The sequence below is a fragment of the Bos mutus genome, chromosome 5, assembly GCF_027580195.1.
Source record: "Bos mutus isolate GX-2022 chromosome 5, NWIPB_WYAK_1.1, whole genome shotgun sequence".
In the NCBI taxonomy this organism is placed as follows: Eukaryota; Metazoa; Chordata; class Mammalia; order Artiodactyla; family Bovidae; genus Bos; species Bos mutus.
The window spans coordinates 77,511,317-77,539,256 of record NC_091621.1 but is presented as its reverse complement, the minus strand read 5'-3'; the positions used below and the strand labels follow the sequence as shown (position 1 = coordinate 77,539,256).

The window sequence follows — 27,940 nt, the reverse complement described above, 5'->3', positions numbered from 1 at the left end:
AGTTCATTCACTGGGATTGGTTTCAAGTGACGCCATCTCTTTATTTTTAAACCAATGACCTCATCCGCGCTTGAAGTTTCCTGACCAGCGACTCTTTCTCTTTCCCCCCAACCCCCCACCCCACCCCACCCCCCGCCTTTCCCCCTCTTTCTGGGTATCTCTGTTTGGGGCGGGGGGGCTCTGGTCAGTTTTCCAAACGACTATCATCACCTCTCCCGACCCCCTCCGCGTCCCCCCCCAACCTCCACCTCCCCAGGTTCCTCGCCCCTTTCAACAGTGTTTTTTCAAGGCTGATCGGGGGGTTGGTGTGGGGGGTAGAGAAAGAGTGAAGAAAAGTTGCAAACGTCTCCTCGCTTCCTAAGCCTCCCGCCCCCACCCGCCCCTCCGAGCAGGAGAAGATAATATAGTGAAAAGAAGAGGAGGCGGAGGAGAGCGCGACGGGACGGACGCGGGCGGGAGCGCAGCAAGCCCTCCCGGCTCCGCCGCGGCGCCTCGCGGGTCCGGGAGGCGAGGGGGCCCCGCGGGGAGACGCCGTGACAACTTTCGTTTCCCCCCGCCCCCCCGAGGGAGCCGCGAGGTCTGCGGCCCCGAAAGTAAGTGGGCGCGCGGACGGCGGGGCGGGTGGGCGCCGGGTAGGGCTCCCGCCGCGCCGGCAGCATGGACGCCGGTCCGCGCGTCCCGCCGGCGCTGCCCTCCGGGCGTCCGGGCCCGGGGTCGAGGGCGGGGTGGGGGCGATCGCGGCCCCGAGCGGCGAGCGCGTGGGAAGCGGAGGCGCGAGGGGTGTGTGGAGGAGGGGGGCCCGGCCCGGCCCGGCCCGCGCGGGGTCGGGGCGGCGGCGGCGGGTGCGCGGGCTCGGGCCGAGCGGGCCGGGCGGCCGGCTGCCGCCTCCAGGAGCCGCCGCCGGACGCGGTCCCTTCGCGGGCCAAGCTGCTCACTTCCAGGCGCAACTGTTACACAACTCGCCTGCCAAGAGGGGCCCCGGCCTGACTGTCCCCATTATCCCCAGCTCGCCTTCCGTGAGAGCGTCTGGGCCACCTGAGTGGTGACCGGGCTGCGCTCTTCAACCCACTCGCTTTTCCTCCGGGGACACCCCCCCCTCCGCCGAGGCCGGGTGTTGGGGGGCCTGGTGCGCCAGGGACTTTTTCTTTATTTACACCAACCGTAAAACGTGAGAAAGGAAGAAGCCCCGGGAGACAAGCGAAGGTCTGTGTATATCATGTGCAGTTTCATGGAATGAAACACAGGGGAGGAAAATATTTGTGCAAAACGGAAGTTTTCAGGTGCAGCTGCGTTTATTTCCTTGAAATTACAACAGCAACTACACGGTTATTGTGTTTTCTCACTTGAGAAAACTACAAACAGATATTTAAATGAATGGATCCTGCAAAATCCTAAGGAAATGTATCAAACCTCAATTTCAGCCGTCCTAAATAAATCCTAGGAGTCTCAACTCGTTTGGAGAAAGCACACCTCCAATCAGACCGTGATGAATAAAGTGGAGAGAGGAAAAACCTGTTACATAATCTCATTTACCATGGGGTTGCAGTACCAGCCCCTGAAATCAAGGGGAAGTGAGTTAAGATGCAGGGTTTTTAAACCTCTCTGAAGGTTTTATTTACCCACTCTCCTGGCTGCCACTTGTGCTTTAAAAGATTATAAGTAAATACTCCGCTCTTACAAGGGAACCAAACCTATCAAACCTGTTTAGAAAATGACCAGGTATGTTTCTTTCCTTTCTTTCCTGTGTGTGTGTGTGAAATTTACCATCCATGAAATACCTTATGACTAGTATTTGGGGAACTTAGACTGTCAGAAAATGCCTCTTTAAGCCACTCATCTTTTGAGCGCACATAGGTGACAACTGTTTTCCTCAGAGGATTTATACTATTCTGAACTCCATCAAGAAAAGAGATTTTTGAAATTAAGGTAAATTTTTAAAAGAAGGAAAGAATTCTTACCAGTTGAATCAGTCACTTGTGAATTATTTATTTTTCCTTGAGAAATGATGTGTATGGGTGGACAAACAGCTTGGGAGGCCGTGGTTAATTGAGACTTGTGCTGCAGCCTGGAGAAGGTACATTAAAAAATTAAGAATTTGGGGCTTTGTTGGGGTATATTAGTCAAAGTGTGACTAGGCATCCTGAGTTTGTTTTTGTATTTTAAGTAAAGTTCTGGAACTTAACTGAGTTTGATGACTGTGAAATCTTGTTTAAAAAAGTTTTGGGGGGTTAACATTTAACATCCTATATAAAAACTTGGCCTAAAAGACACCAGCCCCAAAGTTGGCTTTTAGGTAAAATAATTTGTACTTCCCAAAGTTCTTTATGAGGGGGAACTGCAAAAATGAGTTTATTCTCAATTCTGCTGGTAATATGATGATTAGCATGAAAAAGAGTAGGTTCAAGCTCTATATAAATGTGCATTTGAATGTAAAATAATTGAATACCTGTAAAGTGAAAACAGTCATGTAAAATTGAGGATTAGGGATCTCTTTGGCCAAGAGCTCAATGGCAGAAGCTGAAAAGGGGGAAAAGGAGAAGAATCTGTTAACCTACTTCTTTTCCTTTTTCTTAAACATTAGAAAATCATTTGTGGAAGTGAGGCAGCAGCAATCAAGTGTGAGATTGTGTAGAATTTAGGCTGGGGTCAGGAAAAGGGGCAAGGTTGATGTGTGAGTTTGTTTTGATGCTCTTTTCTATAAATGCCCGTATTGAGAATTTAATTTCATAGTTTTTGGCCTATGGGATTATATATTGACAAAGCTGACTTGCATAGCTGTTTAATGTTTTTCTATTTTTCAGCCAATCATAATAACCCACTAAATATAAATTTGCTAGAATTACCAGTGTAATTTATCCTAGAAACCCAACTTTTCCTGGAGTAGCTTTAAAAAAAAAAAAAGATTCTTCTATTCAGTGTTATTTGGACTGAAAATTTCATTAGACATTTTGTGTTATTACAATGCTTTTCATTCTTAAGCAAATGGTACTTTAAATTAAAGAAGTAAATTAATATAGGCTAAGCTGATTTGGATCAGAAGCCCAGGAACAGGGAGGAAATAAATCAGAGGAAACAGAAACCAGATTTTATGATAGTTTTCAACAGATTGAAAAAACGAGTTAAAGACTTCATAGGAAAAACCTCAGTTGATATTTGATTGGCTTTTTGAAAAAACTGCATCAGAATTTAAAATTGAGACAGATATTCCACCATTGTAAAAGAAAATGTTACTAACAGTGATGGCTTAAGCAAAAACTTTAAAAAAGTAAATCTTGCCCAAAGCCACATGGTGTATTCCAAAGCCAGATGTCAAATTTTTTTCTGATTTTCTTGTGTTGTGGATAATCTGATATTTTTGTACATTTCATTTAGCCCAGATAACCGGGGTTTGGTTGGCTTTGTGAAGGGATGACCAGATTTAAAGAAGCAGGCTCAAGCTTTAAGAAGAGGCCAGTCTCATAAACAAGCTGACTGCAAAGTTTGAAATCTGATCAAATAAGTGACTAGAGGAAACAGGAGTGGCTCAGAAAGGAGGATCTAAGGCAGATTACCAAGGACAGGTACAAAGCAATAAGAAAAGCTTGCCAGGGCTATGATCAGGAAAGAAGGAAATGGGATCCATCTTGACATGAAAGGAAAAAGGCATAAAAAGAAAAAATACCCTTCAGTACCTCAGCAACAGGAAGAAAGTAATGAAACTCCAATTTCTTGATTGGGGTTAGATACTTCATTTGAAGGTATCACCAAAAAAGTCACAAGATTTTTTTTTTTGGTAATTACATACAAAAATTAATCTTGGAGGAGGGATGGATAAAGTGAATTATGAGCAGTTATAATTACATATATGAGAATGTAAAGCTTGAAGTTGCCAAAAATAAATTTAAACTAGAGGGGATCCACTGAAATTACAGTTGAGTTATTGGAAAGGGAGGGTTAGGTTATAAAAAGGTGAAACCATTAACTCAATTGATTTCTGGATTAATTATAGGTACGAGTCAGTCAAGCAGAACATTTATTAGTGGTAGACTGTGTATAGGTCCCGAGGTGGATACCGAAACCTAGGGGCACGAGTCCATGCCCTTAATGAGGATTATGAGAATTTTAAGGGAGCTATATACATATGCAAGGATAAACAGTTATCAGACAGCAGACAAGGGTGGCATTCATGGTATGAAGGAGAAGGAGATTGGAGGAATGGGAGATCTTTTTCATAGAGGAGGTAGAATTTGACCCTGACCTCAAAGGATGGTTAACCTGTGTATGGAGTAAAGGAAGGGGAGGGGTAGGGGGTGGCCATTCAGCTATCCCTTCATTCAGCAGATCTGTTTGGAACCTCTACTGTGTGCTTGGCACTGTTCTCTGAACCCGGCAAAGAGTGGAAAGTAAGATAAGGTTTTTGCCCTTATGGAATTTACATTCTAGTGGGAGAAGGGCAATAAACAAGTAAACACTTCATGGAAAATCTGATGTCAGAGAGTGATGTCTTGTGAAAATAGGAATGATCAGAGACAAGGAAATTACAGAGTGCTAGTTACAGCCCTACTTATTCTGTGAATGACCTGTTTTGCCTGTAATATGCCTGGTGAAATGTTAATGATTTAACTTTTTAATATTTATTTGCAGCCCGAACCAATTTGAATAGACATCTACACAGTCATTGACTCCGTCTTTAACCAATTTTTAAAAAGAAACCTACTTAATATTTTGTAGATTGAAGCATGCAGGCTTTGCTTTTTCAACTCCTTGTTAACAATTTTTATGCAATTCTGCTGCTGTTGTCTGCTAAGAACCTCATGTTTTTGCAGTGAGGTTAATGTCATTCTTTCCAGTTTACTTAGAGTTGTGATGTATTGGGCTGTATACTTAGATATATTCTCCATTAGGAACAGTAATCACAACAGTGCTATAAAGGGAAGCTAAACTCCCAGGACAGTTTGTTTTGATGACACCTTGTATGAGAGCACACAAAACTGAAGGTGGACAGAAAGCATAAGTCGGCTCTTCAGCGTAGTTAGCAGAAAATGAGGTCAAGGGTGACATTCCCTCCAGGTCTCGTCTGCATGGTACGTTTGGGCTGCGTTCGTTGTGCTCTGTGAACTTAATCATTCTCCTTACAGGTTGGTAGGGGCCTTAGTGGTCTCACTGGAAATATTATCTTAAACTTCTGCAGATAGTGGACCTGATACAAAAGTGTCGGTTTTGAAATGGGGAAGTCTGGACTCTGCAGTTGTCTGACTGCCAGGTTTTGTTGTTATTGACAAGATGTCCTTTATAGCATCAGCTAAAAAATTCCTTAGTGACTCTTGCATGTTTTGGAACACATTTATGAAGTACTTTTTAAGCATTCTTTAAGAAATGTGTTCTCTCCTTCTCCACTTTTTCTGTAGTTTTAAACTTCAAACAAACACAACAACAAAAAAACCTTATAGGTGGAATTGAGGTAAAGGATCCCAAAAAGGATTTATGTGCCTATGGAACCACATCTCTTAAAATTTTCTATATGCATCTGACCAGTTTTCATCTGCAATTCGTTCTGACACACTTGGGATTAGCCTATGGAAAAGAAAACGATTTTCAGAGGAGGTGGGAGATTCTTTAGCCTTTCCTTGATTTCCTTCTGAATACGCCATTTATTTTTATTTTTTTTCACTTTCTGTTTTATGTTGGAGTATAGCTGACTAACAATGTTGTGGTAGTTTCAGGTGAACCCTGAAAGGACTTCACCATACATATACATGTATCCATTCTCCCACAAACTCCCCTCCCATCCAGGCTGCCACGTAACACTGAGCAGAGTTCCCTGTGCTCTACACTAGGTCCTTGTTGATTATCCATTTAAAATATAGCAGTGTGTACATGTCGATCTTCAACTAAATACTCCATTTAGAAAAGAATTGTAGATGTAAGTGCTCTGAGTCTGTGATGTATATGATAAAAGCTAATGTGATGTGTAATCTTGAAAAGTATTTGGGAAGGACAGTAGAATTCCTATGTTTTAATGTCTGGGTGAGGAGTGGGCCAAATTGCAGGTTTTGCACTATAAATTACACTATAAATTGTCATGTATGTGGCAAGGTATTCATATTAAATTTGTCCATTCTTCCCCTTAAAATTAATGAGGAAAGTAATATGTAGAGAAGTATATGTTGCTTATTATTTCACTGAATAATTATACACAAAAATACTACAGCTCATATCCTAAGATGTGCCTAGTAGAATTGACTTTTTTGACAAATGTTTGCTGAATAAATTGAATTGTCACAGGTAGTTTATTTTGATGATATTTGCATTGTATTTCTAGCTTAGAGCACTGTGTTTTTTTTTGTTTACAATTATCTTTTTGTGTTTAATTAATTTATTTTGGATGTGCCATGTGACATGGGGGATCTTAGTTCCCTGACCATGGATCAAACCTGGGCCCCCAGTGTTGGGAGCACAGAGTATTAAAACCACTGGATCACCAGGGAAGTCCCGGAGCCCTGATTTTTGAGCTCTGAGTTGAAACCCGCAGGTGGTTGCCATTCAGCCTTTTGGTTACTGGGCCTGTTTGAGCGGTACTGTCACTCTGGAACCCAGGCCCTGACCTTAAACCTCCAGCCTGCCTGACCACGGGGCTGGCCCGACCCCACCTTTTCCGAAAGGGCAGGTGGTGGCTTCCTACAGTTCCTGCCCTTGCTGATCAGCTGAGTGTGTCCCCTTCTGGTCACTTCTCAGAGTACTGAGGTGTCCCCAGTTTGGCCTTTTTTGTGGTGGGTGTCTCTTGTCATGTTTGTCTGTTGTTTTGTTGGAGAAGAAGCACATTTCCCTGGAGAATAGTTCTTGACTTGATTTTGTAAACCGTACATGTATATGGAGCATTGTGTTATTTCTACTTCCTTCTTATCTTTAGCTGAAAATCTTGTATTACTTGTAACTGAATTGTTGAGAATATTTTGATCCTACAGAACAACTAAAAACTAATGAAGACTCTCTTTTTGGGAGACAATCGGGAAATTAGAACATGGAGTATGTTTTATGTTGAAGGGGGCATGGCAACCCTCTCCAGTATTCTTGCCTGGAGAACCCCATGGACAGAGGAGCCTGGTGAGCTACCGTCCATGGGGTCGCAAAGAGTCAGACATGACTGAAGCAATTTAGCATCGCATGTTTTAGGTGATATTTAAGAACTATAAAGTTCATTTCTATGTTAATGGTATTGGGGTTATGTTAAATTCTCATCTGTTAAAAAGATACATATGGGAGTATTTATAGACGAAATGATGCCTAATACTTGTTTTTAAAAACATCAGAATAGGCATACACACATATAGGAAATGAAATAATATTAGCAATTTTTTGGTAATTTTTAAGAGTACATGGGCGTTTGTTACAATTTTCTGTACTTCTATGTGTATTTGGAAATATCTGTAATAATTAGAATATACACATTACTGATTATAACTGTCAAATACTAAATTTAAATCAGTAAAGTTATGTGGTTAGACATTTGAGCTAATTGACTAATCAAAAAATCTCCACTTTGCATTTTCTGTGAGTTCTGCATTTAGCAAAAAAATTTAAGAATAGAGAATGTTTTAGAAATATAGTCACAAGGTTAAAACTCTTAACTTTGAGATCTTGTAACAATAACAGTATACCTGTACTGTATCAACTGTTTTGACATATTTTGTCTTTTATCTTCAGAACAAGACATGAATAACCCATTTCACAGATGAAGAAACTAAGACCTTAGATTAATTTATCCAAATCCCAAAGTGAGTGGACCTGGAGCAAAGACCTTCTGACTCATTCTCAGGTGCCTATTCTTTTATATACACACGCATATAAGCACTTTTTTTGTGGTGTTGAAAACCTAAGGTTTTCTAACATTTTGGCGTTGGGACACTTTTGCATTATTGATGCCCCAAAGATCTTTTGTTTATGTGGACTATATCAATATTTAACATATTAGAAATTAAAAGTCTGAAATGTTTTAAAATACTTTTTCACTTAAAAATGATAAACTCATGAAAGGTTAACATGAATAACATATTTTAATGAAAAAAGTATTCCAAAACAAAAATACAGTGATAAGTGTGAGATGGTTTTATGTTTTGCCACTCTCTAATGCATTGCTTAATAGAAGACCACTGGAGTTTCATAACTGCTTTTGCATTCAGCCTATTGTGATATGTTGCTTTGTTTGAAATATATGAAGAAACCCTGTTTATTCACAGATTCATAGTAGAGAAAAGGTGGGGTATTTTAGTGTCTTTTTCATGTAATTGTGTATATTCTTTAATATTCTAAGACTCAGCAAATGGTAGATTCTTTTTTTTCTCCCTTTGCCTCTTTTTTTTTTAGAAAGATGTTCTTAAGAGTTAGTTGTGTTGAATCTGAACATTGTCAATGAATTTTTTGTGCTACTCCGTAACAGAAAAATCTACTGGTCTATCTTGCACTTTGACGGATCTTTGACCAGCTTGTGATTTTATAACATTGTACATTGGTCATTTAAGAAATAATCGTTGAGTTCTACAGATCTTTCAAATATTGACACATTGATTACACAATGTTCATCAAATCATATTCATTAATGCAACCATTAATCTCATCCAAAAAGTCTTTAGAATTGAGGCGCAGTCAAGATTTTGGTATCCAGTTCAAGTTTTCCAAAATTCTAATTTTTTCTTGAAAACTCAAATTTTATCATCAGCAACAGGTATTGTCAGTTTTTTCCTTGAAGCCTCAGGCTCACTGTATCTTCTTCAGAGACAATGTCTGCCAAGTACCTAAATCTGAATAACTATATATAATAATAAGTTGTCTCCCAGCCATTCTTTCAACAGAAATGTATTCTATGGAAAAGTGTATAGTTCAGCTGACCACTCAATTGCATAAATGCTTTTCCTTAAGATGGCCATTGTATTAGGTATGTAGAAATGCTTTTTGTACATATTAGATATGATGAAATGCTCCCATTTCATCACACAGATTATTAAAAAGATCAAGTTCTCAAGAGTGAGATTTAATAATTAATAACTTTTACTATTTTATCAAGGACATTGTTAAGTGAAACTGGCTTTTTTAAAATGACTGATAGGAGAAAGAGTAACGTGGAAATGTATATTACCATTTGTAAAATGGATAGCCAATGGGAATTTGCCATATGGCTAAGAAAACACAAACAGGGGCTCTGTATCAACCTAGACGCATGGGATGGGGAAGGAGATGGGAGGGAGGTTCAAAAGGAGAGGATATATGTATACCTATGGCTGATTCATGTTGAGGTTTGACAGAAAACAACAAAATTCTGTAAAGCAATTATCCTTCAATAAAAAATAAATTATTAAAAAAAAAGATTGATCGGGACTTTGCTGGTGGTCCAGTGGCTCAGATTCTGTGCTCCCAATTCAGGGAGCCCAAGTTTGATCCCAGGTCAGAGAACTAGATTGCATATGCCGTTCCTGCATGCCGAAACTAAGACCCTGGTGCAGCCAAATAAATAATATAAAATCAGTATTTAAAAAAGTGATTGACAGACAGTGAAGAATGTAATTCCTGCTAGTACAGTTTGGATCCTTGCCATAATTGATGCTAAAGTGCCAGCAGTTTTGCCCTTCATTGCTTTTGTGCCATCAGAGGAAATACCAGCATCGTAGTTTCAGGGTAAATCATGAGAATTTGAAATTGCTGATATAAACTGGTGCCTTGTTCTAACATATTTTTAGAGTAGTCTAACACAGACAATCTGTAGCAATAAAATAATGTTTCCATCTTAGCTGATTAACTTGTTGGGAAGAAGGAAATATGCTATTGTGTGGGATGAGCCATGTGGTCCTGAAACCACAAGGGCAGAAGATTAAGTAACCTCGGAGAGTGGTGGGTAAAGGGTAGACACAAAGGAGGAGTCGATAAAAGTGCTTTTGTGTGTGTGCTCAATTGTGTCTGACTCTTTACAGTCTTATGGACTGTAGCCTGCCGGAGTCCTCTGTCCATGGGATTCTCCAGGCAAGAATACTGGAATATGTTGCCATTTTCTCCTCCAGGAATCGCCCAACCCAGGGATCGAACCAGCATCTCCCGTGTCTCCTGCATTGGCAGCAGAGTCTTTACTACCCAGCCACCTGGGGAGCCCAAAAGCGCTTTATAGCTTACCAAAAAAAAAAAAAGAAAAAAGAGCATTGGTTCTGTTGTTTTTTTTAAGTTACGAAAGCACTGAGCCCACATGTATCATTCATATAAATCTGTATATTCATACTTATTTTTATCTGTGCTCAAACTCAAGGTACTCAGCCATTTTATTCCTTGAATGACAGTAGGGGAGAGAGGGTGGCACACTTGAGAGAAGAGATGTTTGTGGCTGTTGTCTGTTTCTTTCAACCAGGGAGGCTGTGAGTGGAGGAGATGTTAGTGATCACAGAGCTGGTATAGGCAGAACAGAACTGGCTGTGGGCAGAGTGCAGATGAGTGTTGGGAGCCAGAGGAATATTGTGGGGTGAATACGGAAAAATGGGACCTAGGAAAGTACAGAGGTGGGTGCAACTGGGGTCATGGAGGTAAACATATATTTGACAGAGTTCTATCAAAATACAGTTAAAATAACTATTGAAATAGCTGTACTGGGTAGTCTGACTTTTAATGTCTTATCAGTATTCAAAGTCTATTATTATAACCTCTAAAGGAGAAAAGAGCAATGCCATGAATTTGGTGTAGTGCTGGTAAGTCTCCAGGCTTCTGTTATAAGCATCCGAATGTGAAAATATTGACTCGGCCACTTTGGGGGCTGTAAATTCAAGAATGAAATTTTATTATTTAATTTTTTACTAACAGTTATGATTAAGGGCTTTCCTGGTGGCTCAGTGATGGAGAAGGCAATGGTATCCCACTCCAGTACTCTTGCCTGGAAAATCCCATGGACTGAGGAGCCTGATAGGCTGCAGTCCATGGGGTCATGAGGAGTCGGACACGACTGAGTGATTTCACTTTCACTTTTCACTTTCATGCATTGGAGAAGGAAATGGCAACCCACTCCAGTGTTCTTGCCTGGAGAATCCCAGGGACGGGGGAGCCTGGTGGGCTGCCATCTATGGGGTCGCACAGAGTCGGACACGACTGAAGCGACTTAGCAGCAGCAGCAGCAGTGGTAAAGAATCTGCCTGTGATGCAGGAGACCTGGGTTTGATCGCTGGGTTGGGAAGATTCACTGGAGGAAGGCATGGCAACCCACACCAGTATTCTTGCCTGGAGAATCCCATGGACAGAGGAGCCTGGCAGGCTACAGTCCATGGGGTCACAAAGAGTTGGATACAACTGAAGCAACTGAAGCAGCAGTTATGATTAAAGGAGCAGAAGAGTTTAGTTCAGATAGATCTTATTCATTAGTTTGTTATTTATGTGATACTCATTTCCAAAAAGGATTTGAGATGGCACAAAGAAGGATCAAAGTTACAATCAAGAAAAAATATGATTCAAAGTCATGTTTCTTTCCCTTACATTTTGTCTACTGATGACGTTTATTTTAATAGGGTCATTGTTGAGATGTGCTGTAACTATAAAGTAATTGAACTGGTCTCTATTAATTATGTGTGGCTTCTCAGGTGGTGCTAGTGGTAAAGAACCCTTTTGCCAATGCAGGAGACAAAATGAGATGTGAGTTCGATCCCTGGGTCAGGAAGATCCCCTGGAGAGACCACTGGCAACCCACTCCAGTATTCTTGCCCGGAGAATCCCATGGACAGAAGAGCCTGGCGGGCAACTCATAGGGTCGCAAGGAGTTGGACATGTCTGAAGTGACTTAGTATGCATGCATGTTGTTAATTATGAATATAATACTGTCTTTTTTTAGGGGCATGTATATGAGCAGAATACACACTTTTAATGGGAGTGATGTGGCAGGAAAATTACAACAGGGCACAAAAGATTTTGTTTCATAATATTTTTTTTTTTTTAAATTTTGGCTGTGCCATGCTGCTTGTTGGATCTTTGTTGCCTGACTGGGAATCAAACCCAGGGCCCCTGGCAGTGAAAGCGCTCATCCTAACCACTGGAACACCAGGGAACTACCCAGAAAAAAGTTTGTTTTTTTTTTTAAATTCAGTACTGCTTTCAGCGGTAGTTAATAGAAAGACATAGAAGAGGCTTAAACCGTAAGCCATTTATTACTGTGTGGTTCAGAAAAGTTCAGGGAATTTCAGAGGTAGGTGTTCTCAGGCAATTCAGCTGCTCCGCAGTGCCCTCGGCCAGGTGGTCAGCCATCTTTTGTGTGTTTACTTACATCACGTCACAAAATGGCTGCCTCAGTTGTCGGCATCACTTGTCTTTCCGAGGTAAGAAGGAGGAAGTAGACAAGAGCCAGCAGTTCCTACTCCAGTGCTTGCCTGACGGAGAACAAAATCTTTCCCAGAAGCTTCCACTCCCTTTATCTGTGGTGTCTCGTTTGCTTGAATTGTTGTCCGTGTCTGTCCAACAGGAGTGGGTACCGGGGGTGGTGTAACGCACGTCGTGTATCGTTTCCTAGGCTTAGATACGCTGCTCGCTGTCCAGGAGGAACCGGGACTCTTAGCAAGTCTGAGGGGAGATGTCCCTTGGATGGTTGGCTGTGTGTCTGCCTCAGATAAGCAGAAAAGAAAGCACAGAGAGTAGGCAGCAGCCTGCTACAGCAACTTTCCTGGAGTCCAGAGACTGTCCTGTATGTGTTTCCTTCTTGCTCACAGATTCCCTTTTCTTTCTTATTCTAGTGGAAGGCTACACAGACTTGAATCCCAGTTCGTTGTGGAGCTAATTTAGAGATAGTTAGGTCTTAGCTTCGTGGGCTGTGAAATAATATCGTATTCGATGATCTTGGAGGTGTCTTCTGGTTCAGACATTCTTGTCTCTCCTTGTGTTCCTGTCTTTTGATCATTTCACCTTTATATCTTTTTTTTTTAATCAAAAAAGTGGACAGGATTAGAAGATATAAAAGTGTATGATGTTTTATAGTCATCTCGATAGCTGGGCAGTGTGTCTAATAACAGTCTTGATGGAATAGAAGGTTAAAGCTAAAATTAGGTTTTGGCTTTTGGGCAGTTAAGTAATGTGATATTACTTATGCCCCAAATTTCCATCAAAGGTGGAAAACTAATTGCATTTTTATTTTAGTAGGGGATATATCCATATAATGTACAGAATCTGTACTCAACATAGCCCCAGTACCATGTCCTAAATTTAAGCACTAGCGGTTAAAACCTGGTAGAATACCCCCTTTTGCTTGTTGGGCATTTGTTCTTATTTGTTAATCATGTTTGCACTGCATATTTGCCTTAGATAAAATTAGAGGACAGCTAAAGGAGAACGATTCCCTTCATTCATGGCAGCAACTTGACTTGAATGAGGCACAACCTTTGTCTCATCTTGAGATAGATTCTACTGTGTTTCCGAGAGAGTGACAGTCTGGCTCTTCCTATAGAATTCCTTCAAGATTATATAAATTTGAATATACTGTGAGTTGAAAATCACATTCTCAGCTCTAGAAACTTGCAAAGCAATTAAACACTGCTTATAGAATAGGCTCTTGAAATGTTAACCTAAAAATGTATTAATCTTCTTTTTTTTTTTTTTTAAAATGTATTAATCTTCTGTCCAACAGAAGTCTTATAGAAGGATCACAATGTTGTTTATTGTGGTTTATCAGTATTGGGAGACCCTGAAGATAAACATTATTAACTCTGGCATTTAAAGGGGCCAGAAGTCATTTGCAGTTTGGAATGTATTTTTAAGAATAAAATGGGTGTATGCATATGTATTTAACAGCTGCTTTAAACAACTTTAGGGACAGACAGCATCTAATTTCATTACTCTAGAATATCCAAATATCAGAAACCTTTCCTTCCATTGAAACCCTTTTAACTATGTAATTAAAGCAATTGTTTTCGTTTTTCATTTTGTGGATGACTAAGAGCCTCGTTAATGTAAATATTCAGGAAGCTTGATTTTATAGCTTCTTGGCTTTATAACCAACAATAAAAATCACGTACAGTGGAAAACCCCTTCTTCTCTTGACTGCAATCCCAACTGAAAGACAAACTCAAGCAATTTTTTCTGGCAGTGAAGTGACCTGTGTGACTGGCTCTTTAGATGTTGCCAGTGCCCATCTCATTAGAGGATGTAATTAACAGGACATTAATTTAAGGCAGTACAGTATTTGCTGGTGGGGTGGATTTCCAGTTACCAAGTGTTAATCAGTGTGGTATCCACTACCAGGAAGTAGTAGTTGTATACAAGTTCTTAGTAAAAATTATTGTGAAGTCATTGGAGGTATTTTATTATACAAATGACCTTGGTTCATGTATGGAGATGAGCACTTTGACTTCTGAGTCCAGTAGGCTTTTTTTGGTGGACAAAAGATTCATTCTTTTAAAATGCCAGTGGTCGTTGGCATGTTTCTGTCATTGGCATGAACAAGTCTTAGTGAGCAACTTCTGAGAGTGAGGTATTAGAAGAGATACAAAGAAATATATGTAGCCTGTGGCCTTCATCATCAAGGAGTTTATATCAATACTTGTTGCCAGGATCTCTTGAAAAGAAAGACAGCCATTTTCTTTTTGTTGTTGTTTTCTTTTTTAAAAAATTGTAGTAAGGCAATGTAAAATTTACCATTGTAACCATTTTCAGATGTATAGTTCAATATTGTTTTGTGTATACACACTGTGGTGAAACAGATCTTTAGAACTTTTTACATCTTCAGCATCTGAAACTCTACACAGTAGAGTATTTGAAATCTCCTTTCTCCCTCCCTCAGCCTCCGGTGAGCCCCATTCTGTGCTCTGTTTCCGTGAATTTGACTATCTTGGATAACCTCATATGAATGGAATCATCAGCGTTTAGCTTTTTATGACATATTTTGCTTATTGTGCTGTCATCAGGGTCCATCCATGTTGTCGCATGTGACAGGATCCCCTTCCTTTTTAAAGCTGAATCTTATTACCATTGTACGTGTAATCATGTTTTGTTTATTCATCTGTTGATAGACATTTGGGTTACTCTTGGCTATTGTGAATAAGTCTGCTGGGAACACGTGTGTACAAATACCTCCTGGAGACTGTCTTCAGTTCTGTTGGATAAATACCCAGAAGTGGAGTTCCTGGGTCATATGGTAGTTCTGTTTTTTAATTTTTTGAATAAGTGCCATACTGTGCTATATAGCATTTATACCATTTCATGGGCTTCCCTGGTGGCTCAGCTGGTAAAGAATCTGCCTGCAATGCGGGAGACCTGGGTTCAGTCCCTGGGTTGGGAAGATCCCCTGGAGAAGGGAAAGACTACCCACTCCAGTACTCTGGTCTGGAGAATTCCATGGACTGTATATCCATGGGGTCACAAAGAGTTGGACATGACTAAGCGACTTTCATTATATCATTTCATAATCCTACTAACAGTACCCAAAGGTGGTACTTTCTCCACATCCTTGCCAGCACTTATTTTCTGTTTTTTTTTTTTTTAAATAATGGCTTTTCTAAAGGTGTGAGGTGATAGCTCATTGTGGTTTTGATTTGCATTTCTTAGATGATTGGTAATGATGGGCATCTTTTCATCTACTTGTTGACCATTTGTGTATCATCTTTGGGGAAATGTCTCAGTCCTTTGCCCATTTTTTGGTCAGTTATTTAATTTTTTATTGTTGACTTGTAAAGTGCCATTTTCTGTTTAAAATATGAATTAGCAGAGTAGAACTGCTCATAGATCCAGGTGGTAATTAGTGCAGGGTGCAGAAATGCAGTGAGTGGAGTGGGGTCACAGCAGAGAGATTCACCTATCTCTAACCATTATTAGTGCAGTCTGTTCTTTTTTTTTAATATTTAGTTTTTTTTGGCTGTACCAGTTATTAGTTGTGGCACATGGAACATGGCATGTGGGATCTAGTTTCCTGATTAGGGATTGAACTCCAGCTCTTTGCTTTGGGAGCAAGGAGTCTTAGCTACTGAACCACCAGGGAAGTCCCAGTGCAGCTTGTTTAATTGAGAGCTTTTACTCCCAACGAGGATTTGAGGTCTCAGATTCATCCTCCTCTTCCTCTTCATCCTCCTCCTCATTACCTGTAAAACTAGGGGATGGACAAGATGATTACTGAGGTATCTTCCAGCTCTAAAATACTGAGTTTTGAGAGTACTGCCTTTTACCAACTGACCTCTAGAGAGAGATCTCCAATCTCCTTGGAACCTCATTAATGTCTGACTTCTAGACTAAGAAATCTTTGATGGCTAGTAAGCAGCTGTCTTCCAAAGGCCCATTGGATCTTGGCTAACTTTTAATCTCACTCCTTCGGGTCTTTATAGTGGTGTCACCCCCAGATTCTGAGCCTACAGGTCAGTTCATTGCCTGCTGCCGCACACGTCCTTCTGTGGGCATGCGGCAGGGTGCTCAGGCTTGGACTTTGCCCTGAGATATACAGTGTTGTTGTTTTTTAAGCCTGTTCACAGGCATGAGGAAATAGAAGCCAAAGTTCATTGGACAGTGTATTTGTTGTTGTTTTGAACACATAGAGCAGGCAGAACTAGTCCAAATCTGGTGAATTCTCATTTTGGTAAAACTAACAATATTTCTGTGTTAAGTGCTAGGTTTAAAGAAATATTACCCAACTGATATGTTTATTCTTTGTCTGTGGTTTTCACAGTGATACTTTGGTAATAGTTTAAAAAAAAAAAAAGGCAATGTTGATTGTGGTGGTTGATGTTGAAGATTACCATAGACTCTGCTATGACTTGCTTAGGATTACTTTTAGATTTCAAGTACTTGGTATTTTAAAAATATTCTGTATCTAATAGATACTGTCTGATAGATATCCAGTCTTCAGGGAGCTGATCTTAGTTATTAATATATGGAGTTATGTTATTGCCACAAGACACTGTGACTTAAAATGCTAATGGCAGCAGTAGCCTATGAGGTGATAAGGCAAACGGGCAGAGTTCGGTAAACCACACAGGAATGGGTGAGGAACAAGCGTGGTGACTCGGGAAGAGTGAGGTGCTGATAGTGCTCGTAGTAGAACCCAGGATATCTAGCCCAGCAGTGTCTTTGTCCTCGAACACCTGTGGCATCGCCTTTGCCTTCTGGCTTGTTATCAGGTCTTGGTGGAATATTACCAGCCCCTTCTTTTGCCCAAAATACTAAATAAAGGTGTGTGAGCGGGCGAGGTAACACAGGGACTGAGGCAGCTTCAGAGAGCTATGTTGTGAGAAGCTACAGAAATGTTCCGAGCCACCCAGTGTCCTTCTTCTTCTTCTTTTTTTTAATGTTTATTATTTATTTATTTGGCTGCATCAGGTTTTAGTTGTGGCGTGCGTGCTAAGTTGCTTCAGTTGTATCCAACTCTCCCCCCCTATGGACTGTAGCCCACCAGGCTCCTCTGTCCATGGGATTCTCCAGGCAAGAATACTGGAGTGGGTTGCCATGCCCTCCTCCAGGGGATCTTCCCGGCTCAGGGATTAAACTCATATCTTTTATGTCTGCTGCATTGGCAGGGTTCTTTAACACCAGTACCATCTGGGAAGCCCTTATTTGTGGCACGTGGCATCTTTAGTTGCGGCATTCAAGCTCTTAGTTGAGACATGTGGGATCCAGTTCCCTGAGCAGGGATCAAACCTAGACTGCACTGGGAGCACAGAGGTTAGCCACTGGACCACCAGGGAAGTATGCTGGTGTTAGTCTTAATCCCGGTTATACAGTCCGCTCAAGGGTTGAAAATGCATTTTGTAACATTATGATGATTTCATGGCAAAAGTTTATCGAGGCCCTGAGGGGCATGTCATCACCATCCCTCTGATCATGTCATTTAATTATGAAAAAACATAACCACCAGAAAACAGGTAAAGTGAAAAGACAAAACTAACGTGGTTTTTAATTAGTAGGCCAGAATCCATTAACATATTCATTTTCAAAAGGGTGTAAGGCTTTCCCTCCACATAGTAGCATTTCATGAATTTTATAATATATAAAACTATCACATGTTTTCATTATTCATCCATTTATTTCTGTTGCATGGGACATGTAACTTATTTCTATATACTTTGGTTTCTGGTTTCTTAAAGTATAAAATGTTACTACCACATCAGTATCATTTATTTAAAAAAGCATTTGATGGTAAATCTGTTTTTTTTTTTTTTATTTGGAGCGTAGTTGCTTTACAGTGTTGTTAGTTTCTGCTGTGCACTGAAGTGAGTCAGCCACAGGTATACATATATCCCCTCTTTTTTTGGATTTCCTTCCCATATAGGTCACCACAGAGCACTGAGTTCCCTGTGCTATGCAGTCAGTTCGCATCATTATCTTTTGTAACGGAAGTTCTTTTTCCTTCTAGATGTTGCAGAATCCACATACTAAACATCAGAGTGATGCATGTGGCTCTAGGACTGTGATTTGGTCTCCCATTTCTCTGATCTGCTTTGTATTTGGTGGGGAAAGGCTTATTCGGAAGTGTGACTGAAGGGATCATACAGTTTTGGCTAGATGGTAGCATTTAGGCTATCATCAGACTTCATTTATCCATGTAACTTCTAATCTATTATTAGAGTAATGATTTGATCATTAAGTAAACTTTTCTAATAGGGAATATATGTATAAAAATGTTTTGATAGCTTTAAATCAGTTAATATAATTCATCTCATTAATTGTAAAAAGGTAGAAAAATCATGACTATGTTAGTCGATTCAGACAAACCATTTGTTAAAACCCATTTCATCATAAAAGAACTCTTAACAAACAAGAATAGGGACTTCCTAAACATGAGCCAAATTCTGTTGAGGATGCAGAGTGAATGGAACTTTCCTATGTTGCTGGTAGGGGTACAAAATGGTAGGCTTCTCCGGTGGCTCAGTAGGGTAAAGAATCTGCCTGAAATGTGGGAGTTCTGGGTTCAGTCCCTGGGTGGGGAAAATTGCCTGGGAGAAGGAAATAGCTACCCAAATCAGTATTTTTGCCTGGAAAATCCCATGGACAGAGGAGCCTGGTGGGCTGTGGGGTCATAAGAGTTGGACAGGACTTGGTGACTAAACCACCTCCACCACAAATGGTCCGCTATTGCAGAAAGCAGTTGAGTAGTTTCTCATAAAGATAAGCACACACTTACCATGTGACTCATCAGTCCTTCTTCTAGGTATTTACTTAAGAAAAATGAAAACTTAGGTTCACACAAAAACCTGTACACAAATGTTTATACAGCTTTAGGAATAATCACCCCAAACTAGAAAGAACCCAAATATCCTACAACTAGTGAATGAATATATACTTGGTGGTATATTCCTGCAAACAAACTGTTGATAAATGCAACAACAGGCATAAATTTTATAGGCAGCATGTTGAGTAAGAGAAGCCACCGTCAAAAGGTAATAAGCTATATGATTCAATTTAAGTCATATTCTAGGAAGGAAAGCTATAGGCATTGGAGAACAAGTCAGTTGTGGCCAGGGTTTAGGGTGGGGAGAAGGTGCTGATTACAAAGGAGTGGCATGAGGAGCTTATCTGGGCAAATGAAAGCATTGTGTCTTGGTTGTGGTGAGGGTTACTTATACAACTGGTCAAAAACTCACAGAACTATATACCAAAAAAACATGAATTTTGCTTTTTATAAATTAAAAGTAATATTTTTAAAAAAGTAAGTTTAGATACTAGGTCAATCTATGAAATCTGTGTTTCTGTGTAACAGTAGTAACCAGAAAATGAAATTTTAAGAAAGATGACATGTATAGTAAGAGCAAAAAAATATCAAAACCTAGCACTAAATCTAATGAAAGATGTCTAAATCATTATATAAGCTGATTCTAAAATTTATATGGAAACACAAATGTCAGGAACAGTCAAAGTAGTAATGTTGATGATAAACAAAACTGCTGAATTTATACTGTTGGATAGTGGCTCAGACGGTAAAGCGTCTGCCTACAGTGCGGGAGACCTGGGTTCGATCTCTGGGTCAGGAAGATCCTCTGGAGAAGGAAATGGCAACCCACTCCAGTACTCTTGCCTGGAAAATCCCATGGACGGAGGAGCGTGGTAGTAGCTACAGTGCATGGGGTCGCAAAGAGTCGGACACGACTGAGCGACTTCACTATGCAGTGTAGAATAAACAAATGGATCAATGGAATAGAGGAGAAACCAGAAGCAGATCCACATGTTTTTTTTTTTTTTTTTAACACATGTATATAAAAGTATTTGTGTGCATTTGTGAAACTGAAAGTGATAGTTGCGCAACTCTTTGCAACCCAATGGACTATAGCCCACCAGGTTCCTCTATACATGGAATTCTCTAGGCAAGAATACTGGAGTGGGTTGCCTTTTCCTCCTCCAGGGGATCTTCCCAACCCAGGGATCGAACTCTGGGTCTCTTGCATTGCAGGCACATTCTTTACCGTCTGAGCCACCAGGGAAGCCCTTGTAAGTAATGTGTGTGTGTATGTGTGTATACATGTACATGCACATAGACACAATTTATGATTAAGATGACATTATACAGCATCATAAATGTATATGAGAGAAAAATCTTTTCAGTAAATGATCCTAAACTGTTTATCCATATTAAAAACAACCGATTTTAACCCCTACCTCATATCATACACACAGAAAAACTCCAACTGAATTGTAGATCTAAATACAGGAGGTCAAATAAAAAGGTTCTCAAGGTGCTCAACACGATAGTCACCAAAGAATGCTGAATAAAACTATAGTTACCACTACACAGTGACCAAAATAGCTAAAATTTAAAAACAAATAACCAGCACAGTATTGTAAAGCAATTATCCTTCAATTAAAAATAAATAAACTAAAACAAACATAGCAACAAAAAGCTTGAAAATATCAAGTGTCAGCAAGGATATAGAACAAGAACTCTCAAACACTGATGGCGGGAATCATGAATTAGTACAACTGTTTTGAAAATTGGTGGTACTGTGTTACAGCTGAAACTTGCACTGTGCCTCTGACCCAACAAATCCAGTCCTAGTTGTATACCCAACAAACATGTGCTTATGTTCACCAAAAGCCATGTACAAGGATGTTCATAGCGTAATTCATAATTACTCCAAACTGGAAATGACCCAAATAGTCCATCAGTATAAGAATGGAGAAATACATTGTTGTATACTCAATGAAATAACATAAAATAGGAAAAGCTATTGCTATTGACAACACCAAGGGCTCAAATACAATGTTGAAGAAAAGAGTTCAGACACAAAAGAGTTCAAAAACGAGCAAAACTAATGTATTGATAGGGGTCAGGATAGTGGTTACCTTTAGGATGGGAGATTAGTTGATCGGATGGGATATGAGGCCAACTTCTAGAGTTTTCTACTTGATCAGGATGGTAGTTCCAAGAGTATGCTAACTTTTTAAAAGTTCTTTGTACATTCATGATTTTTATGCTTTATGAAAATATGTTATATTTGAACTTAAAAAGTTTATGAAAAGAAATATTTTGAGTTAACCGTAGGAGTGAATGGCATCCAAGATTGTATTAGATTTTTTTTGCATTGTAAAGTTCATATTATCAGTGTTGTAAGATAGAAAATTATGTGTATCTACAGATACAAATAAATAAAGAGAGCTCCATAAATAAATATAGACAACAGGCTTAAATTCTTTCCTAACTAAATCAAGACATTCCTAGGCTTCTTGAGCTTTTTTTTTGTTGCTTTTGTTGGTAGGGATAAATCTATTCTTCCTGTATCCCTGGTTTTTTTTCTCTTCAGAAAAGAATACACTGTTGGAAACTGTTCTGTATCAGTGCCTATAGATAGACATTTTTCTTTTTTAGAGCCCTGTGAAATATAATATATTTAGCCTGTCTATCACTCATTGACATTGAGGTTGTTTCTGACTTTTTATAATCACAAACACATTTCAATGAACAATATTTCACATAAAATGTACTTGAGCAAGTATATTTATCTTGGATAATTTATTGAAAGTAGAAGTTTTGGATCTTACAGTATGTATGCGTGCATTCTCAGTTGCTTCAGTCATGTCCAACTCTTGGCAACCCTGTGGACTGCAGCCCGCCAGGCTCATCTGTCCTTGGTTTCTCCAGGCAAGAATGCTGGAGTGGGCTGCCATGCCCTCCTCTAGGGGATCTTCCCAACCCAGGGATTGAACCCGAGTCTCTTGTGTCTCCTGCATTGGCAGGTGGGTTTTTCACCACTAGTGCTGCCTAAATTATTTTAAACTTTTTGTTTGGAAATAATTTTACACTTAAAAGATCATCATCTACTGGTAACAGTTTGCTCTCTCTGTTTTATCACTTGCTGTCTCTCTTTACATATATACATGATACATTTTTCCATTTGCAAACAACTTGCCCACATCTTGGCCCTCTGTCCCCAAGCACGTCCCTGGGTCTCCAAAGAACAAGGACATTCTTCTACCCCCAGTAGAGCTGTCAAGCCCAGTAAACTAGCGTGGACTTCATGCCTCTGTTCAGTCCATTTCTGTTCCCGTTGTGTCCATCAATCCAGCAAGGTTTTCATAGCACGGTCTCCCTCTAGTACAAGATGCAGTTGAGCATCAGATGCTATATTTACTTGTCACTTATCTTTTTAGTTTCCTTTTATTTGGTATAGTCCCTTGGCCTTTCTTTGTCTTTAAAAAAAAATAACTTTATTGGGATATAATTCACATGCCATAAAATTTACATTTCCAAAGAATTTGAGATAAAGCTCACAACTACAAAATTTATACTTTTCAAGTATACAAATCAGTGTTTTAGTATATTGACAGAACTGTGTGACCATCACCACTATCTAACCCTAGAATGTTTTTATCATCCTCAAATAATCCCTTCCCATATTAGCAGTCACTCGCTATCACCCTCCTCCCTGCCTTTTGTGCCTTGCTCCCTTCTCTTAGCTTAATGTTTTGCAAGTGTATCCATGTTGCTGCTGCTGCCGCTAAATCAATTCAGCCGTGTCTGACTCTGTGCGACCCCATAGATGGCAGTCCACCAGGCTCCCCCGTCCCTGGGATTCTCCAGGCAAGAACACTGGAGTGGGTTGCCATTTCCTTCTCCATGCATGAAAGTGAAAAGTGAAAGTGAAGTCGCTCAGTTGTGTCTGACTCTTTGTGACCCCATGGACTCCAGCCTTCCAGACTCCTCCATCCACGGGATTTTCCAGGCAAGAGTAGTGGAGTGGGGTGCCATCACCTTCTCCGATTCATGTTGCAGTTGATATCAGATCCATTCCTTTCAATGACCGAGTCATATTCCACTGTGTGGATATAGACATATAGACTATATTTTGCATATCCATTCTAGCCCATGGGGTCACAGGGAGTTAGACATGATGGTGTGACTAAAACACATACACATTCATCAGCTGAAGCACTGTGGGGCCATTATAAATATGCTGCCATAAACATTCTTGTACAGGATTGTGCATACTCTCATATCTAAATTCTGACCTAGGCTTCATATGTCACTGTAGACTCTCTATATCTTTCTTGGCCATTGTTTTCTCTAGAGTTTAAGATGGATTACGAGTAGTTTCCACATCCAAAACCTGCCGATAAGGAGGGCTGACTGTATCTGTTTTACAGCATCATTTTGTTTAAGGGACTTGAGCATCCTAGGATTTTGGTATCCACAGGGGCTCCTGGAACTACTCCCTGTGTTTACCGAGGGATGCCTATAGTCAGAGGAACAATTGCTAAGGGGACGTGGACTGGGCAGTTTGTTTTTTTCAAGTGTCTATAGACTGAAAAGCCTGAGGACCGTAGGTCTAGACAGCTAACTTCTCTTGTCTGTGACTATTTAGATTGCCCAGCTCCTGAGTGCTTATGGCCTTTAGTCTACCTTACTGGACCTTCCAGTAAAATGGACTAATTTTAATAAATTCCTCTTTTTTATTCTTCCTGCTTACACTTTGCGGGTGGACAGAATGCTGCTGGACTGAAGTCAAGTCAGTGTAATCTTGTCAGATAACTGTCAGAGTTGTAAAGCGGGTACCTCCCGTTCATTCTTCTCTGTGTTTGTATTTGAGTTGGGGAAGGGGACTGTTCGCACCTGGGGTCTGAAGGAAGATGAACCACCTCTTCCCTCCCCGCTTCCGTCTCTGCTAGGCCAGTACCACAGTGAGAACCAGCAGCCTGTCTGCCTCCTAAAGATGAGTTTGTTTATATTTCCGGCAGGAAGCAGCCAGTCTCAGGGACCAGCTGAAAAGAGGTTGCCTCCAGAATTCGTAGAAGGGTCTTCTCGCTAGTAACGTCCCTGCTTCCCCCATACTTCCTGGGGCCACAGGTTGTTCGTGAATACAGCTTGTGTAGCATCATCAGAACTGGGGTAGGAGAGCGTCCAGAGTAAATATGTGCTGGTGGGATCCATCGCTGCCTCCTCGCTGACCACTAGACGTCATCCATGCAAGTCCTCCCATTTCCTCCTCTTGGAGCACCCCCATCCTGCTGAGCCTGGCAGATATTAATACCCGTGTACAAATTTTCTTTCTATGGCATTGCGTTTAATTGTGTCCTCCCAAGGTACCTGAGCAAAGAGGCTCACACAGACTGGGTGTTCAAAAACGTGTTCTGTGAATGAGCCCTGGGGAGACCCGCGGTTCAAAGGAGACAGTCCGTGAGCGCTTCCTCATCTAGTTTCTTCTATTGTTTGTTAATCAGCTATATCATGAACAAAAACACTGGACTCTTGGTTGAATGCCACTTTTTTTTTTTTTTTTAAAGAAACTGCTGGCAAACCTTGAGATGGGTGGGGATATCCTTTATTTAATGTAATATGGATGGTTTGGCTGGAGGCCCAATTCTTGGTGTCCATCATCAGCGTATTTAATGAAGTTTTTCAGGATTGGACTAGAGGGAGGAGTTACAGAAGACTGTCTGCGCTTGTAGTGGTGACTTGCCCTTAGTCATGGGAAATTCCTGGGCAGAGATGTTTAACCTGCGCTCACTCGTTTACAGGTGAACACTGAATTTACCTTGTCTCCTCCCAAACTTTTAAAACCTTTTTTGGATATATCTACATCTGAAAAAACGGGAAAAGATTGGAAACTGGGTTGCTTCAGCTATAAGCTGTTTGATTAAGCCACGGTGGGATTCTGTTTCTCAGCACACCCTCAGGGCCTTTTGTTGGGACTCCTAGTGACGTGTGCTCCTTTATTATTACTGGAATTCAAGACTCTGTGGCACTGACAGCTTGATCTATTACTGATAATATATCCAGAACATCATGCCTCCAGCAGATGTTATAAAACACATACCTCAGGAAATAGGTCAGACGAGTGACAGCGCTGTGTGCAGCGCCGTGTTTCTCCTTTGTTCCCTTTTAAACTCTGCCTTCCAAGTGGTCTGTCTTTTGTGACCCCTAGGAGGAGGTCAAGAATTCACCTTTAAGTGTTTGTGCAAAAAATACTGATGCCCACGCCCTTCTCCCTAGAGGTTCTGATTTATTGGTCTGAGGTACTTCGGGATAATTAAGAGTTGCCCAGGTAGCTTGGAGAAGGAAGTAGCAACCCACTCCAGTATTCTTGCCTGGAGAATCCCATGGACAGAGAAGCCTGGCGGGCTGCAGTTCATGGGGTTGCAAAGAGCCGTACACGACTGAGCACGCACACACACACACAGGTGACTTCATGTGCAGCCAAGGTTCAAAATTACTGTATTAACCAAAATACTCCTCTCATTGATCCTGTTTTAAGTTACTAGCTTTTTAGTGAATGTTCCAATGTACAAATATGGTTCTTCTGCATTCTGTGTTCTCACAGTGACTCCATGACGCAGACAGACTTCCGCTTCCAGGGTTCCTCTTTCTTCCCTAGTGTTCTGTGAGGGCTTGTTGCCTCACTGTCTTGTTCTCCACTCTGTACATGGCTGCTTGTGTGACAGGCTGTCCCTGTGGTGAGACCACTTCTCTTCACAACCACACACGTCAAGCGTTTAAATGGGGCGTGTTGTTCTTCATCTTTTGAAATCTGTTCCCTTTCTTCTTTCTTTTGGTTGCACCATGAGGCATTCAGGATTTTAGTTCCCCTCCCAGGGATCAAACCCATGTACCCCTCCGTTGGGAGTGTGGAATCTTAACCACTGGGCCATGAGAGAAACCTCTGAAATCTGTTGCTTTCTGTGCCTAAGGAGCCCATTAAAATTTGCAAAATGTTTGGTAAGCTCTGTAGTGTTGTGGAAGGCTCTGTCATAGAAACTCAAGTTTCAGTTCTACCGTTGATGAATTGTGTGACTTTGGGCAAAATACTTCTCATTTTGTAAAAGGGATATTATTAACCTAACGGAAGTCCCACGTCAGATTAAATGGAGGTCCTGCTTCACCTGTGAGAGTGGAATGGTCTGGCTGACTGCTTGTTCCTCCTTTATCAGCTGCTACTGTTGCCATTATGTACACTTTGAACACAGCTTTCACACCTTTATGCCATACAGGTGCTGCTGCTGCTGCTGCTAAGTCACTTCAGTCATGTCCGACTCTGTGCGACCTCATAGATGGCAGCCCACCAGGCTCTGCCGTCCCTGGGATTCTCCAGGCAAGAACACTGGACTGGGTTGCCATTGCCCTCTCCACCATCCAAGTGAGAGAGACTGAAAATCAGTTCACTCAGTCTTGTCTAACTCTTGGTGACCCCACGGGCTGCAACATCCCAGGCTTCCCTGTCCATCACCAACTCCCAGAGCTTGTTCAAACTCATGTCCATCGAGAGTCAGTGATGCCATCTTATCCTCTGTTGTCCCCTTCTCCTCCTGCCTTCAGTCTTTTCCAGCATCAGGGTCTTTTCCAATGAGTCAGTTCTTTGCATCAGGTGGCCAAAGTATTGGAGTTCAGCTTCAGCATCAGTCCTTCCAATGAATATTCAGGACTGATTTCCTTTAGGATGGACTGGTTGGATCTCCTTGCAGTCCAAGGGACTCTAAAGAGTCTTCTCCAACACCACAGTTCAAAAGCATCAGTTTTTCAGCACTCAGTAGGGCTTGACAGCTCATTGAATGTGAACATTGAGAGACACGAATGTGTCTTGAGAACAATGTTTTTCAAACTTAATAATGTATTTTAAAACAATCCTAAGAACCTTCTGGGGCATTTGTCAAAAATGCAAATTCCCAGTCTCCATTCCAGACTCTTGAGAATCAGCTTCAGGGGTGGGGTCTGAGTGATTATTTTTATCTTTTTTTTTTTTTTTTTTTAAATCAAGCTCCTAAGTAATTCTTGTGATAAAACTGAGCAGTGAGCAGTTACTCTGTTAGGAAATTGAATATGGTAGGCGGTCAACAAATGAACACATCTATTCCACTAACCCATTTAATTTTTCTTCCGATAGTTTTACAGATCAGTCCTCAATCCTAGAATTTGAAACAAGCACTTTTTGCAGGAGAAAAAAATGAACATTAACTGCACTGTTCTTAGTCCTCTGTGATGCTTACAGGTGTTAATAGCAGTTGTGATAGGTTTCTCTAAACTCATTTAGGAATCTGGACAATGGGATAAAACAGTAGAGCTTTATGAACATTATCCTTAGGATATATGCCATGGACTGCATTTCAGAGGAGATGATGAAATTGGATATTTTGGTTTTTAAGTCATTGAACTACTTAATAGAGAATCCTGTAGTCTGCTTTATATTAAAATCACTTGTGGCAAGTCTACTGCATTTGTAATCATTTTGCTTTTAATTTTAGTTTTGAACATGCGATCTTTGATACTGAAGGTCATTTGGAAAAGGAGCATGGCCCTGTACTATAACATATATACTTAGGTTGCTTTGTCTGCAATACGTTTGAATGCCATTTGCCTTGAAACACAGTTGTCATAGAGATAGGTAATTACATTTTGAAAATCTCTTTCATTTTTTCATACTAATAAGTTGCTGTTGGATATATCCCATGATTCTGTTAATTATTTTGGTTAATGATGCCTACAAAATAATTTTCACTTAGCTAATATAGAGAATGGCTTCCCTGGTGGCTCAGTGGTAAAGATTCAGGATCCCTAGATCAG

General features: G+C 40.7%; 1 protein-coding gene across 3 annotated transcripts in view; it reads left to right on the top strand.

The window, feature by feature from the left end:
- Nucleotides 1-211: 211 nt before the first annotated feature.
- Nucleotides 212-27,940, top strand: part of DUSP16 (dual specificity phosphatase 16) — a 93,702-nt gene continuing 65,973 nt past the window's right edge. The window contains exons 1-2 of one of the 3 annotated variants that reach the window (XM_070371108.1): nucleotides 212-593; nucleotides 7,684-7,795. The gene's annotated coding sequence lies outside the window, so the exon portion shown is untranslated. Of the gene's footprint in view, nucleotides 594-5,431; nucleotides 5,584-7,683; nucleotides 7,796-27,940 lie in introns of those variants that run through there. The other 2 variants (XM_070371109.1, XM_070371111.1) reach the window with 2 other exon arrangements.